Source organism: Hypanus sabinus, chromosome 5 (genome assembly GCF_030144855.1).
Source record: "Hypanus sabinus isolate sHypSab1 chromosome 5, sHypSab1.hap1, whole genome shotgun sequence".
NCBI lineage: Eukaryota > Metazoa > Chordata > Chondrichthyes > Myliobatiformes > Dasyatidae > Hypanus > Hypanus sabinus.
In genome coordinates, this window is record NC_082710.1 from 148,438,594 (window position 1) to 148,455,980 (window position 17,387).

Genomic DNA, 17,387 nt, shown 5'->3' on the forward strand with positions numbered 1-17,387 from the left:
GCAGCAATCTCAAGATTACTACCCTTGAGGTTCTGTTTCTCAGCTTCCATCCTAACTCCCTGTATTCTCTTTTCAGGACCTCCACCCTTTTTCTACTAATGTCGTTGGTATCAATATGTACCATGGCTTCTGGATTCTCACCCTCCCTTTTCAGGACATTTTGGAGGCATTCAGGAACATCATGGACCCTGGCACTTGGGAAACAAACTACCATCTGTGTTTCCACAGAATCGCTTATCTGTTCCCCTGACTATAGAGTCCCCTGTTACTGCTGCCATCTTCTTCAGTTCCCCAGCCTACTGAGCCACAGGGCCAGACTCAGTGCCAAGGGCACTGCCACTGTTACTTCCTCCACGCAAGTTATATTCCCCAACAGTACTCAAAGTAGAGTACTTATTGTAGAGGGGGACAGCCACAGGGGTGCTCTCCATTACCTGATGTTCTCCCTTCCCTCTTCTGACAGTCTCCTGTAGCCCTGGGTGACTACCTCTCTGTAGCTCCTGTAGATCACTGCTTCACTTTATCTCACAAGTCCCCCCTCCCACTCTAGACAACTCCCATTTCTCCTCTAGTACTCCACTAGTACTCTAGTACAGTACTCCACCCTCCTCCTCCATAGCATCTCCACACTCTCTCCGCACACACACTCCCTGTTGTCGTCACTTCCCACTTTTTACTGGCCAGCCATTCTAGGGAGACTCCATTGGTCTGAGGGAGCAGCCAGCTGTGTGTTTTCCAGCTGCCTGGTTCGTGGAGGTGTATCTCTGACCAGTAACCCTGTCTCTGACATCTCTGAAGGTGCCGGTACAACGCAGACTGAGCACACCTCTGAGATTCTGCTTCTGATTCTGCCAGATTTGCCTGACGACTGAAGGGGGCTGGTGAGGAGTAACTGTTCCAGCTAACAGACGAAAGGGGCAGGGAGGGTCAGTGTCCCACTCGTTTAACTTCACCAGAGAGTTAAACCCAGTTCCGGTCAGCCTGACCCCACAGGGTATGTGTGTGTGTGTGTGTGTGTGTGTGTGTGTGTGTGTGTGTGTGTGTGTGTGTGTGTGTGTGTGTGTGTGTGTGTGTGTGTGTGTGTGTGTGTGTGTGTGTGTGTGTGTGTGTGTGTGTGTGTGTGAGAGAGAGTGGGAGAACAGACGACTGTGCTCTTGTGGCCCATACTCCAGAGTATCTTCAGACTGTCCTTGCTGTGGTGGTGAGAGCATCCAGCAGGATGGGGCTGACTGTCAATACCACCAAAACAGAAGAGGTTTGCCAATGGAGTACCAGTGTCCCACCCACTCTACCTGCCTTCACTGTTGGTGATGAAAAGCTGTCAGTTGTGCCATCTTTCAAATATCTGGGGAGCACTCTCTCTGAGGATAGCGGCATTGAAAACAACATCCAGAGCCACATTAAACAGGCATCAGCTGCCTTTGGGAGACTTCGGCATAGAGTCTTTCAGAACAGGAGCCTTCGTCCCTCCACAAAGGTCGTCGTATACCAAGCCTGTCCTGTCCCTCCCCTCCCCGTTTACACAGAGCATAGAAAATGGACAGTACGGGAACAGACTCTTCACCCAGCAGGATGTACGAGTCTAATCCATGGACCTGTCAAAACATCTCGTCAACACCTCAACTGTATCTGCCTCCGCCACCATTGCCGGCACCCACTCGCTCTGCGTGGGAAACCTGTCCCTCCCATCTCCTTTAAACCCCCTCAACTGAAAAGCATGCCCTCTGGAGTTAGACATTTCAACCCCGGGAAAAAAGAGTCTGCCTGGCTGCTGACTATTCTCTCAGAAGTCTCTACTGCACCCTCTCCAAATCCTCAACGTCCTTCCTGAAATACAGCACCCAGAATTGAATGCAATACTCTAGCTGCAATCGAACTAGATTTTATAAAACTGCAGTGTAATCTTTTGGCTCTTCATCTCTGCCTCGACTGGTAAAGTCAAGCACACTGTACTCCTTCAGCACCCGAGGCAGGACCCTTCATATTCACCTTCCCTGTCAGCAGAGACCACAGTATCCCTACGACACCGTAACCCAGGAGCTGTTCACTCCCTCCCCTGTCCACGTCACATCACAGCCCGAATCCTTCACCTCCCACATCCTCAGCCAACTCCCAGGTGTACCCCTCATCCAGGATCGATTGAGAGAGGGGTTGGTGAAGGAGTAAAGGGAGAGGGAGGAGGAGAGAGACAAATACTGACACAGAGGGAGAGAGGCAGAGAGGGGAGAGAGTGAGTGTGTGCGAGAGAGGGAGATGGAACAGAGTGGATGAGAGGGTCAGGGCTAAACTTTTGCCCCTTAACTCTCAACTCAAAACTAAGTGGTAACTAAGGGAGTGATGGTGATGGACTACGGAAACCCTGTGTCAGAGTGGACATGGGTTGTCTGAGTGAACACAGAAATGTACCACATGGAAACAGGCCATTCGTTTCAACCGCTTCGTGCTGACCGGTGGCAACCTTTCAGCATTAATTGGTAGCCCAGCACATAGCCCATACCCTCTGTCTGGAATGACTGACGACACAGGATGAAATGCCCGGCTGAGGCCAATGCCCGGTCAGGGGGATGGTTCAGGACAAACTGGAAGGAAGGACCAGAGAGCTTGTATACTGAAAGCATGTCCAGGGAATGGTGTTGAGCAGCTGAACGACAGCTGATCTGTGGAAATGGCTGCCTCCCTGTGCCGGATGTCAGACCCAGGTGATAATTCAGGGAGAGTACAGGGCTCCAGGAGAGGGGTAGGGGTGTGTGTACAGCGAGCAGGGATGGGCAACTGAGCTGGGCCTGGGGGAAGGTGTGGCATGGGAGAGGGCAGGAACAGGTACCTGGACAACACCAGAGGAAACAATGCTGCTACAGGGTGAGGTAGAGAGCTGGGGTGGGGGGTGGTTGTGGGGGGAGGGGGGGAACAGGTGAAGGCAGTTGCCCCAGTTGAGGGGGTGTGGAATGGACAGTGGTCTCATTTGCTACAGGCTCCACAGAGAAGTGGTCACCCTTTGCTCAGGTCCTGATCTGTGCCTCTGAGATGCCTCACAAGGTTTTGGAGGGTAGGAAGCTGCCGGGCGGATTCTAAACAAATTCCCATCAAAGGCAGGCACAGGTTTGGAAGGATGCTCCACAGTGGACAAGAGTTGGAGTTGAGGGACTTCCCACTGGATCGTCAGGAGTCAAGGACTGATTCCTCGAGGAGAGTGGTCATGACAGCAGGTTCAAAAAGAGAGTGAGTGGGGGCAGATGGGGAGACGATTATCCACAGTGGGGAGACTGTAACCCTGAGCGTCTCACAACACGATCAGCCAGTCAGGGTCACCACAGCTGATCAGACACCTCATCACACCCTTCTGCACCAACCCCCATAGCCCTCCACTGCTTTGGCAGAACGTAGGAGATCCCGGTGAAAGGCCCTTCAGCCCATCATCTGTGCTAGCTAAATCTCTTCAGTCTGAACGTGATCCATACCCTCCACTTGTTGTGTATGTGTGTGTCTGTCCAGATTCTTTTAAAATGTCACTCCTGTATTTGATCCAGCACCAATGCTGGCAGCACATTCCAGTCCTCCACCACTGTCACTGCCAATACCTGCCCTGCACATCCCCCATAAACTCCCTCCCCATTACCTTTCATGCATGCATGCTCCCTCATATTTGGCAATTCCACCCTTTGCTTCTCATTAGCTTAAAAACTTCTATTGGGTCTCCACTTAGCCTCCGACAATCTCAAAATCGCTTGATTTCTGTTTGGAAATACACCCAGTGACTGATCCTCTGTATCTCCCTGAGGTGGGGAACTCCAGAGAGTCATACCCTCTGGGGTTCAGAAAGTTCCTTCTCCTCTCTCCCGGATGGACAGCACTTCGTTTGGAGTGGAGACTGGATACGGACAGGAAGGCAACATCCATCAATCAGAACCCCCAACACTCGGGACATTCCTTCATCTCATTACTCCCATCGTGGAGGAGTACAGGAGCCTGAAGATGCACACTCAAAGTTTTTGTAACTGTTCTTCCCTTCTGCCATCAGATTTCTGAATGGACCATAAACCCATGACACTACCTCACTATTTTGCTCTCTTTTTCCACTATTTATTTATGTTTAACATATTCCTAATTGTAACTTATAGTAATGTTTTATCCCTTGCACAGTCCTGCTGCCACAAAACAATAAAGTTCATGGCATATGTTGGTGATAATAAAAACTTGATTCTGATTCTGATGTGCCATTGGGGTAAGAATTATTCCTCACATCTTCTGTGTCCAAATCCCGAAGGTTCTACACCTGAGAACTATTTGTTGAATTGCTCCTGACAAAACCAATCTTCAACCCCAGGAGTCGAACTAGTGAACTTTCCCTGTATTCCCCCAAACTTGCTCCTTAATAAAGGAGAGCAGACTGGTGTGGTGCACAGTGCTTTACTGTGTCAGGGACTTAGGTTCAGCTCCTGCTGCTGTCTGTAAGGAGTTTCTACGTTCTCTCTGTGACCGCACGGGTTTCCTCCGGGAGCTCCAGTTTCCCCCCACAATCCAAGGATGTACTGGTTGGTAGGTTAATTGGTCACTGTAAATTGTCCCATGATCAGGCTGTGTTTAAATCAGGGGCAGATCAAAGTGCCGGAAGAGCTTAGTCTGTGCTATATCTCATAAATAAATCAATAATTTCCATGTAAGTCTCCCAAGGGCACTAAGTAATTGGAGCAAAATGTCTCCCCTCTTGTTCTCAGACCCTCTGGCAGTGAAATGCTACTTGTCTTGCTAATTGCTCACTGGACGTGTGTGTTAGCTTTCACTGATCGGTGTCCAAAGCCTCCCAGCTCCCATTAACATCATCACTGAAAATGTTTTTTCCCATTTTCCCAGTATCGTGAATGGCTTTCTGTTTGTCGCATATCATAACCCAACTCCTTACACATTCAATTAAATGGCTGATATCTCTTTATGTTCTCCACCTGTGTCTCTGCATTCTTGCAGCGAGAGTGAATGAGAGTGAGAGACCAGAGAGTAGGAAGTGAATGAAACAGCAAGACTGCAGAGGAGTGATGTGTGAAAAATTGTTGTAGTGAGAGGGGCAGACACTCAGAATGGGCTAATCAGCAGAGACAAAAATCTACCACGAAACGGCAAGACATTGAGAGAAATTGAGAAACAGAGGCAGGGGTCAGAGAGAAGAGATGGCAGAGGTGTCGATACAAAGGAAGGCTGGGAACAAGATGGAGAGAGGGGAGTTTTGTTCTCAACTGAAAATCTTCTCCAAGACATTCCGATGTCCATGTGTGAAGGAGGATTAAACACACCAGATATCTCTGTAAAATAAATCAACAAGATGTTAGACAGGCAGAAAGAACCAAGTGATTAAAGCATCACTTTGGTGAGCTCAGCTCAGCTCAGCTGTACCAGTTTTGTGGACGCCATGCTCTCTCTTGCCCCCAGTCTCGGTCTACCTTGCTGCCAAACTGCTGAAGGTCTTTATAAGCATCTGATCGCACCAGTCCTGCCCCCTCCTTCAGTTATGATGAAAGCAGAACCACATCCTGGGCCACAGCAGGTGTGAAGAGAGAGAATTTGAGTCCATAATGGAAGGTCAACACTGCGAAGCTCCATCTCTTGAATGAATGGAGAAACCTGTGAATATCAGGTGAATTTTAAATACCATATTCCAACACCTGACAGTTTCTCTGTTACCTGATGGAAACTTTGATGTTCTGCATCAACCAGGGTTCCCCCAACTTGCCTTCTCTTCCTCTGACCCTGACAGGGACGGGCTGGCACTGTCCTATGGTGCAGTCAGGTGGCATGGCAGAAACACCAGGCACTCACGTGATCACAGAGTGTTGGGAGCCAAACGGGATTTCCCACACACAAAACCATGCTGAGTATCCCTAGTCCTTGCCTTTCAAACGCACAGCAATCCTGTCTCTCAGAATCCCCAGCAATATCTTTCCAGCTCCTGGTATTCGGTTCACAGGCTGTAGTACCCCAGCTTGTCATTACAGCCCTTGTTTAATAGCAGCCCAGTATGAGCCATCCTCCCACCTTCCAGCACCTCTCCAAAGGCTGAGGAAGGTAGAAATTGTCTGTCAGAGACTCAGCATTCTCCTCCCTTGCTGCCCACAACATCTTCATATAGAACTGGTCAGGGCCCAATGTTATATCTATACAATGTAATCTGCTTCAGGACCTCCAACACTTTATACTTTGTAATGCTGGGATGTTTTCTATTTATCATATATTGCATTGTACTGCAGCTGCAAATTTAACAAATATTAAACCTGGCAACACACACAAAATGCTGGTGGAACGCAGCAACCCAGGCAACATCTATGTATTTCCTATAGAGTCGACTGTACTTCTCCCTATAGATGCTGCCTGGCCTGTTGAGTTCCACCAGCATTTTGTGTGTGTTGCTTGAATTTCCAGCATCTGCAGATTTCCTCGTGTTTGCGAAATATTAAACCTAATTCTTATTCCACGATATCCTTGTACTCTCCCCTAAATCCTGAACCTTCTCCGATCCTCACAGTGATAAATACCAATGAGAAGTGTCATCCAGTTTAAGATGGTTCTGCTGAAGGTGTGTGATGGGCCTACTGGTGGGTTTCAAGGCACAAAATTTGACTAAATACTCTATTAATAACACTTTTTATATGCAGAATTGTGGTTAACGATCACTGCAATGGAGAGGCAAACGAAGGGGTGGCTGATCTGAGGGTTGATACGTGTGCGTGCGGGATGGAGTCAGCAGGGAGGTTGAGGAATATTCCAGGAGAAGTTGGAGGGAAGTGGAGAAGTTGGAGTGAGCGGAGTGGAGAGAAGTTGAAGAGGAGTCTGTCCACCTAAACCCGGAGTGATCTTTGATCCATCTAAGGGTCACAGAAATTTAGAAATATTGAGTAAAGGCTGGAAGTGATCCAGAGTGTATTGCTGTGGTGGGGCCCAGGTCCGAGAGCAGGGGATGATCTGGTGCTTGTACAATTTAAATGCCAGGACTTGTTGAGCCCAGTCTCTGTTCCTATTGATCCACGGGGTCTGAGGGGAGCTGCAGCTGGACACACTCCCTGCAGACACAGTCACCAGAGACACTGGATTGCTCACGGATCTCCCACATCTCACCAGAGGAGTATACAACTCTGCTGACTGCCATTTCCACCTCTGCAGTTAGCACTGGGTTATGATAAAGAAAAGGAAACACCACACCTGGACTGACTGCACCTGGAGTGACTCACTCCCTCCTGTTTTAATAGAAGACCATGGAGAAAGATTCTGACCTTTGACCCTATCTGTCTCAGACATATCAAATCAAGGTGAGTATATTGTCGTGTGAACACGTGTGATGAGGAACAGTTACAATGAAATACACGCAGCAACATCACAGGTATGTGGGTTCAGACAACACGTGGAACATAAACTCTACACAACTACATAGATACATTTTTCCAAGAGTACCACACCTTATCATTGGGTTTGGAGGCTTGTGTACCTCAATGACCCAGAGAGCTATGTTAGCTGGAGGTAGGGCTCTATGTTTTGGCTCTTGGTAGGGTCACACATGCCAAACAGATCAAAGAGTAGAGGGCAGACTAAGAGTGGTCCACTGGTCCTCCAAGTTCGGGGGTTCAGCTCACAGCTGACTAACCTGACCAGTAAAACAAAATTGTTACAGAAACAGCAATGAAGAATCATTTTACATCTGAGTAAGACGATATTGCTGAGTCTCTCTCCAGCTAGGACTTGCGTGACTGACAGTAGTGTAAACTGAGAGGAAGTTATTGAAGTGATGAAGGAAGCCCTGAACATTCCAGAGATAGAGGATCTTCATTGCTGCCCTCAATTCCAGCAGCCCAACAGGCAGTAAGTTTGGACAAAGTGTCTCTGCTAAACTATTCAAGCCAAACGGTGCTCTTGGATTTCACTGAGTATTTTCTGTTGTTGCTTTTCCATGGTATCACTAGATTTTTCCAGTTCACCGAAAAGTAAAGCTATAATGACAAAGGCTTCTGGGATCGAACATAGGTTTTAAACACAGGAGAGATTGGTGAACAGGAATGAGAGTTTTGAATGCTCTCAATATTATGGAAAGAAGAACAAGACGTTGTGCTGCAATAGTAAAGTCTAGATCCGTGAACACTACAGATGGCTGGAGACAGGGATAAACAGTTACTGTTTTTACTGAGATCAAATGAAAACAAAGGTGTTTTCCTGATAATGGGATATGTGGTCAGAAGTTTATTTTGAAATGTGAAAATATTCGAACTAGTTCACCTCTGACACGTGCCAAGGAGATATTGTAGATGGCGTCTATGGCCATACAATTAAATTTGAGATGGGGGCAATAAATTCAGGTTTTTATTGTCAAATACACCAGGGTGCAATGAAATTCCCTGCACTCACGAAACTCAGAGTAAACCTTATACATGGTAATTACAAAAACAATAAATAGTGACAAGTGCAGATGAAGAAAATGGGGCAACAATTGTAGTACAGAAAGGAATGGTTGTGGTTACACTGGAAGGAATCACTGAACAAAGGGTTTCTGTTTACCCATTACTGAAAACTGGATAAGCAGTTTAGGCCATGGACAGGTAAAAAGAGGAAGGTGTGATTGAGTTTTATGCTCCTAGTGCACACTCAGAAATTGATGCTCATGTCCAATTGATGAGGAACATAAAAGAAAGCATTTCATTAACGTTCAATATGGAAGAGCCGAAAAGACCACGAAGAATGTTGTTAGGACAAGAGAGTCTACGTTGTATTGGGAATTTGTTCAGTCTCGTGTTTATTCCTTGGAATGTAAGTGAATGAGAGCTGACCTTTAAAAGTATTTAAAATGATGAGAGACATACATCACTCCACTTCACCTGCCCCGGTATTGATCATACTGCTGACTCACGACTACACTGGCAGATTCAGCTCAAACTGCGTCAAGTTCAGGAAGGAGGTATGGAATCACCAGGACTGGGCTACCAGACTGGGTAACAGCTTCTTCCCTCAGTTTGGGGGTCTAATAAATACCCTGCCACCACTGAGGTCTCGTCACTAGAAGAGCGAGCTGTTTACTGTTCACTGTTCACTGTTTACCTGTGCTGTGCTTAATTTGGAATTGTATTTTATTAACTGACTGTATAACATTTTGATACATGTGCTGTGTGTAATTTACGTTGTGGGGATCAATTGGAATCAGAATCGCTTTATTCTTGTCACCTGTACTGAGCTCGTCTTGCACACTGTTCAAACAGATCAAATAGTTATACTGTGCATTGAAGTAGAACAATGACAGAATGCAGAATAAACTGCAACAGCTACAAAGAAAGTACAGTGTAGGTAAAAGTTGCAAGATCACAGTGACGTAGATAGTGAGGCAGATACAATAGCATCATTTAAGAAGAACTTGTATATGGTCTGAACACAGGATACTCAATCCAGCTGGCTGGTTACAGTGGTCGATGTGGACTTTTTGGGCAGAAGGGCCTGTATCTATGCTGTACAGCTCAATAGCTCTAGGAGCATGTCAGAGTGGCTTCAATGCATGCATGGTTTTGGAATTCTTAGATAGAGGGATGAGGCAGGAAAGGTACATTTTTGGATCTCAAGAACAAGATGGCATAGGTTTAAGATCAGAGGCGTGAGATTTAAAAATGACACAAGGTCAATTTCTTTATGTTTAAGGCGGTGCATATTTGGAGTGAAAATTAGTGGTACAGGTGGGCACATCAGGTACAGTTAAAAGCCATCTAGATGAGTACATGGATAGAAGAGGTGTGGGAGACCGGGAGTCGAACAAGGACAGATGGGACCAACTCACTAAGGAACAAAGTGGAAGGGCCTGCTTTCACGCTACAACCCAAGAATTGCACCCACTTCTGACACCAGACAACAGGAAGCACATAGGGGTCGCACAGACAATTGATTACAATGTTTCTAGAGCGAAGGCTCTTTTCCATTGAGAGTAAGGATTCAAACAAGAGGATATGAGTTGAGAGTTAGGGGGCAAAAGTTTAAGGGTAAGACGTGGGGGAATTTCTTTACTCAGAGAGTGGTAGCTGTGTGGAATGAGCTTCCAGTAGAAGTGGTAGAGGCAGGTTCGGTATTGTCATTTAAAGTAAAATTGGATAGGGATATGGACAGGAAAAGAATGGAGGGTTATGGGCTGAATGTGGGTCAGTGGGACTAGGTGAGTGTAAGCGTTCGGCACAGACTAGAAGGGCTGAGATGGCCTGTTTCCATGCTGTAATTGTTATATGCTTATATGGTTATAAGGAATTTTGCCATAAGGTTAAAATTGAAAAGTGTAGTGATCTTGGAGAAAGAACACTGACAGGAGAAGTGCAAGATGGTGATTTATTTCAATAAGGTGAGAAAAGAAAAGCTGTTCCCATCTATCACAGTAATGCACAAATTTAAAACTTGGACAAATAAGAGAGAAAGTGGATGTGAGGAACAAGTCTTTGTGAAGGAATACATGACTTGAAAACAGTTTCATGCAGTGCAGCTGTGGAGGCCAATTCTTTATATAACCAGGTATGAACTGCGGAGGGCTATTTCATGGGTGAAGAGACAATTTCGAACAAGGTTGGAGGCGACATCGGATGCATGGCAACTCTGGCAGGGTTTACAACACATTACTTCATACAAAGTATAACTCAATAGCATGAATGGCAGCGATGCTTCACTACCAGATCAGCTCAACACCTTCTATGCCCACTTTGAAAGGGAGAACACAACTACAGCTGTGAAGATCCCTGCTGCATCTGATGATCCTGTGATCTGTCTCAGAGGCCAAAGTTATTCTGTCTTTAAAGATATTGTACTGTTGAAGGGCAGAAGGTCCTGATGGAGTACCCAGTAAGTCTCTGAAAACCTGTGCCAACCAACTAGCAGGAGTATTCAAGGACATTTTCAACCTCTCACTGCTATGGGTGGAAGTTCCCACTTGCTTCAAAAAGGCAACAGTTATACCAGTGCCTCAGAAGAATAATGTGAGTGGCCCTAACGACTGTCTCCTGGTAGCACTCACATCGACAGTGATGAAATGCTTTGAGAGGCTGGTCATGACGAGACTGAACTCCTGCCCCAGCAAGGACCTGGACAATCGCCACAATAGGTCAATGGCAGACTCAGTCTCAATGGTTCTCCACATGGCTTTAGACCACCTGGACAACACAGCAGTCTCAAGGACTCCAGTCAGATTGTGTTGATACAATATTGAGGCTGACTTCGCCAACTCAGGCCTATCACATAAAAGGTATAGGAGTTAAAACCAGGACATGAAAATTTCAATTCATAAAACTTGCACTCAGCATTGTCATTCATTAAGTGAGAGAAAGCATCTGCTCAGTGACTACAGACACATTACACAGGTGAATACGAGATCAGATCACGGCAGTCATTCGCGACTCATGACAGCTTGTAATATATTTATGTTCAACTCAAATTATAACAGACATTGCCTTACTCAAACCCCAAATCAGACCACTGTACACACAAGTCAGATCAGATAATGAAATCTGGGATAAGGCCAATTATATATTTGCAGCACTGAAGAAAGTACCTGTAACAAATTCTGCTCCATTGACAAATATTCTTCCCACATTTTCCTGGTGTCACACTAAATGAATTTGTTTGCAATTCTGATGCCTCTGCAGCTTAAGCTAAGTTTTGAACTCCAGATCACTTAAATCACATTTAATAAATAGCTCTTCTGTCCAGAGGGATCTCCACTACTGGAGTACCCCAAGGATCAGCGAGATCTTGGGGTTCATGTCTCGAAGACACTCAAAGCTGCTGTGCAAGCTGACAGTGCTGTTAAGGAGGTGTATGGTGTGTTGGCATTCATCAACCGTGGGGTTAAGTTCAAGAGCTGTGAGGTAACGTTACAGCTAATGTAAGACCTCGGTCAGACCCCACATGGAGTATGTATTCAGTTCTGGTCACCTCACTACAGGAGGTATGTGGATACTATAGAAAGAGTGCAGAGGAGATTTACAAGGATGCTGTCTGGATTGGAGAGCATACCTTATGAGAATTGGTTGAGTGAACTTGGCCTTTTCTTTTTGGAGTGACGGAGGATGAGAGGTGACCTGATAGAGGTGTATAAGATGATGAGAGGCATTGATCGTGCGGATAGCCAGAGACAGTTTCCCAGGGCTGAAATGGCTAACAAGACAGGCATAGTTTTAAGGTGCTTGGAAGGAGGTGCAAGGCTGATGTCAGAGGTGAGTTTTTCTCACAGAGAGTAGTGGATGCATGAAATGCAGAGCCAGTGATGGTGGTAGAGGCAGACACAATGAGGTCTTTTAAGAGACTCTTAGCCAGGTACATGGAGCTTAGAAAAAGAGAAGACTGTTCTATGGAAATTCTTGTCAGTTTCTAGAGTGGGTTACATGGTTGACATAACATCGTGGTCCGAATGGCCTGTAATGTGCTGAAGGTTTCTATGTTCTATGTTCTATTGCTGCTTATTTGTCGTCACTACCAGCATCTCCTTCTAAATTACTTTGGCCAACTCTCTCATACCACTGTAATTTCCTTCACTCCACTGAAATACCACTATGTCAGACTTTACTTTCTCCCTATCAAGTTTCAAGTTTGAACTCAATCATATTGTGATCACACCTTTTTTAGGGTTCTTTTTTTTACATTAAGCTTCCTAATCACCTCCGGTTCATTACATGACACCCAATCCAGTATAGCCGATCCCCTCGTCGGCTCAACAACAAACTGCTCTAAAAAGCCATCTCATAGGCATTCAACAAACTCACTCTCTTCAGATCCATTACCAACCTGATTTGCCCAATCTACCTGCATGTTGAAATCTCCCATGATTATCACAACGTTGCCCTTTTGACACATCTTTTCTATTTCCTGTTGAAATCCATGGTCCACATCCCAGCTACTGTTGGGAGGCCTGTATATAACTACCATCAGTGTTCTTTTACCCACAAGGACTCAACATCTTCCTGTCCCATGTCACATCTTTCTACTGATCTGATGCCATTTTTTACCAACAGAGCCATGCTACCCCTTCTGCCTACCTTCCTCTCCTTCAGATACAACATATAATCTTCAACTTTCAGCTCCCAACTACAACCGTCCTTCAGCCACGATTCAGTGATGGCCACAACATCATACCTGACAATCTGTAAAAGTGCAACAACATCATTCACCTTACTACTTATGCTCCGTGCATTGAGATATAACACTTTGAGTACTGCTTTTGCTCTCTCTTTGATTCTGCATTGCAAATGCACTGATACTCACTCTGCTAGTGGCAATATTGTCCTATCATCTGTCTGTCGTTCCTGACAGTCTGACTGCACGCTATCTTTGCTTGTTTACCATCTGTCCTGTTGTGAGTCCTTTCACTCTGGTTCCAACTCCCTGCCAAATTAGTTTAAACTCTCCCCAACAGCTCTAACAAACCTGGTCATGAGAATATTGGTCCCCCTTGGGTTCAGGTGCAACCTGTCACTCTTCAACAGGTCATAACTCCCCCAGAAGAGATCCCAGTGATCCAAGAACGTGAAGCCCTGGCCTTTGCACCAGCTTCTCAGTCACGCATTAACCTGCCAGATTATCCTGTTTTTGCCCTCACTGGCATGTGGCTCAGGTAGCAATCCAGAAATTACTACCCTGGGGGTCCTGCTTCTCAGCTTTCTGCCTAGCTCTCTAAATTCTCTCTTTAGGATTTCTTTGCTTTTCCTTCCTATATCATTGGTACCAACCTGCATGAAGACATCTGGCTGCTCTTCCTTCCTACCCAAACTGCTGTGGACTTGATCTGTGATGGCCCTGACCCAGGTGTGGTCCCACTGTACACAGCAGACTGTACACAGCAGGTCTATCTGTACACAGTATTCCAAGTGTGGTCCAACCATATACAGTACACCAAGTGTGGTCTAACTGTACACAGTATTCCAAGTGTGGTCTAACTGTACACAATATTCCAAGTGTGGTCCAACCATATACAGTACACCAAGTGTGGTCTAACTGTACACAATATTCCAAGTGTTGTCCAACCATATACAGTACACCAAGTGTGGTCTAACTGTACACAGTATTCCAAGTGTGGTCTAACTGTAAACAATATTCCAAATGTGGTCCAGCCATATACAGTACACCAAGTGTGGTCTAACTGTACACAGTACTCCAAGCATGACATAACTATAGATAGAACATGAAGGTTTGTCTAATTTTGCACTCTATTCCAAGTGTGATTTAACTGTACACAATACTCCATGTGTTGTCAATCTGTACATGATATTTCACATGTTGTCTGACTGTAAACAGTATTCCAAGTGTGGTCTTACACTGTTTTGTAAAGATGCAAGATAACAAACCAACTTTTATATTTTGGCTCTGACTTATGAAGACTGGAACACCATATGCCTTCTTCACCACCCTATCCACCGGCGTTGCCACTTTCACGTAGAGGTGATCTTAAAGTGCAAGGTCACTCTGTCCATCTGTATTCTCTAGTGCCATACCATTTACTGTACATGTCTGACACATACACAGCAACTCTGTGACCACCTTTGCACCAAAATAGACCTTTTCGGTTTTTAGTTATTTTCTGTAAGCATTCATTATAATTTGTATTATCAATGCAGCTATAAAGAAGGCAAGACAGCACCTATATTTCAGTGCAAGATTTAAAAAATTTGGTTTGTCTCCTGAAACACTCAAAGACTTCTGTAGATGTGCCATGGAGAGAATTCTGACAGGCTGCATCACTGTCTGATTGGGGGGACGACTACATAGCACTGAAAGAAGCTACGAGAAGTTGTAAGCAAATCACAAACAAGAGAAAATCTTCAGATGCTGGAAATCCAAAGCAACACACACAAAATTCTGGAGGAACTCAGCAGGCCAGGAAGCATCTATGGAAAAAAGTACAGAAAACACTTCGGGCCTAAATCCTCCAGCAGGACTTGTAAAATTAGGAAGTTATAAAATTATTCAGCTTCATCTTGGGTTCTGGCCTCCATAGTATCGAAGACATCTTCAAGGAGCAAGGCAGCGTCCATTATTAATGACCCCCCCCATCCAGGACATGCCCTCTTCACATTGTGAATTGAACTGAACTGACTTTATTTCTTACACCCTTCACATACATGAGGAGTAAACATTTTGAAATTACATCTCCGTCTAAATGTGCAATTTGCAATCATAGTAATTTATAATAAATAATACAGTCAAAGTAACATAGAGTACACTCAAATCAGCGTGAGTTAATCAGTCCGATGGCCTGTCTCCATTCCTCCTCTAATCCACAACCAGCTCCTTTGTTTTGCGACATTGAGGGAGAGGTTGTTTTCTTGACACCACTGTGTCAGAGAGATGACTTCTTCCCTGTAGGACATCTCGTTATTTTTTGAGATAGGCCAATGAATGTAGTGTTGTCGGCAAATTTAATTAGCAGTTTAGAGCTGTGGGTGGTGACAAAGTCATGGGTGTACAGGGAGTAAAGGAGGGGACTCAGTACATAGCCCTGAGGTTTTCTTGTATTGAGAGTCAGAGGGTTGGAGGTGAGGGAGCCCACTCTTACAACCTGCTGGTGATCTGACAGGAAGTCCAGGATCCAGCTGCACAAGGCAGGGTCAAGACCGAGGTCTCTGAGCTTCTTGTCAAGCCTGGAATGAACTATAGTGTTGAATGCTGAACTGCAGTCCAAGAACAGCATTCTCACATAAGTATCTTTCTTCTCCAGATGTGTAAGGACGGTATGAGAGCAGTGGCCATTGTGTTACTGCCAGGTAGGAGGTACAGAAGCCTGAAGGCAGACACTCAGCGATTCAGGGACAGCTTCTTCCCCTCTGCCGTAAATGGACATTGAACCATGAAGACAATCTCACTGTTTCCTATATTATTAATTTTTTAATCTAACTATTCAATTGACATATATATTTGTACTGTAATTGATTTAATTATTTTTATTTCTATTTTTATCAGTTATTGCATTGTACTGCTGCTGCTAAGTTAACCAATTTCACAATACTTGCTGATGATAATAAAACTGATTATGATTCTAAATTATGCTTAACATATTGTCTTTTCTTGTGAATGCTTCTTATCTGATGCCACCATCCCAGGCGACATGCTAGTCCATCTCCAAAGCACTCTCTTCACGCTAACCACTTCCTTCCTGTAGCCTGGTGACCAGAACTGCACACAGTACTCCAAGTGTGCTCTAATGCTATAAAATATCATATCAACTTTTATATTCTTGCTCTAACCTATGGATAGAATGCCATATGCTTTCTCCACCACCCAAATGACCTGCATTGCAAGCTTTCATGGAGCAATGTCCTTAAACCCCAAAGACCCTCTGTTCATCAACATACTTTAGTGCCTGACCATTTACTGTACCTGTCACACACGTACACAGCAACACCGTGACCACCTTTGCTCCAAAATGGACTTATTTTGTTTTTAGTTTGTCGTTTCTTGTAAAAAAGTAATTATAATTTACGCCTAATTTAAGGTCCTTTCTTGTGGACACAGCTTATTTGATGCTACGTCTGTGCCCATGATACTGCTGCAAGAAAGCTTTTCATTGTACCTGGGCAGTACTGTGCAAAAGTTTGAGGTACATATATACAGGCAGGGCCCAAGACTTCTGCACAGTACTGGAGTAATTTTATGTACTGCACAATTAAAAAAAAAACAGATCTAATGACATACTGTATGTGAGTGATGATAAACTTCATTCTGATGTGGGTCTCGAGTGTGAATTGAGTGGAAACAGGGCAGGGAGAGAGGAATCGTAACATAAAATATAGGAGTAGATTTGGCTGATCCAATTTTCCTTTCAGCCCTAAACTCCTGCCTTCTCCCTGTATCCCTTCATGCCCTGACCAATGAAAACTCTATCAACCTCTGCCTTCAGTATATATAAAGACTTGGCCTTCACAGCTGACTATGGCAAAGAATTGCACAGATTCTCCATCATCTGGCTAAAGAATTTCCTCCTCATCTTCATTTTAAAAGGACACCTCTCTGTTTTGAGTCGTTCAATCCTGAAATCACTTTTGTGAATCTTCTGTGTACCTTCTCCTGTTTCAGCAAATCCTTTCTAAGATAAGGGGCCCAAACCTGCTCACAATACTCCAAGTGAGGCCTCAACAGTGCTTTATAAAGCCTTTTAGTCCTCTTGGAATGAATGCTAACCTTCCTCACTACAGGCTCAATTTGAAATTAACCTTTAGGGAATCCTGCACAATGACTCCAAAGTCCCTTTCAGCCTCAGTTTTTTGTATTTTCTCTCCATTTAGAGATTAATCAATCCTTTCATTTCTTCTACCAAAGTGCATGATCATACACTTCATAACACTGCATCCATCTGCCATTTCTTTGCCCATTCTCCTAATCTGTCTAAGTACTTCTGTAACCTCTCAACTTCC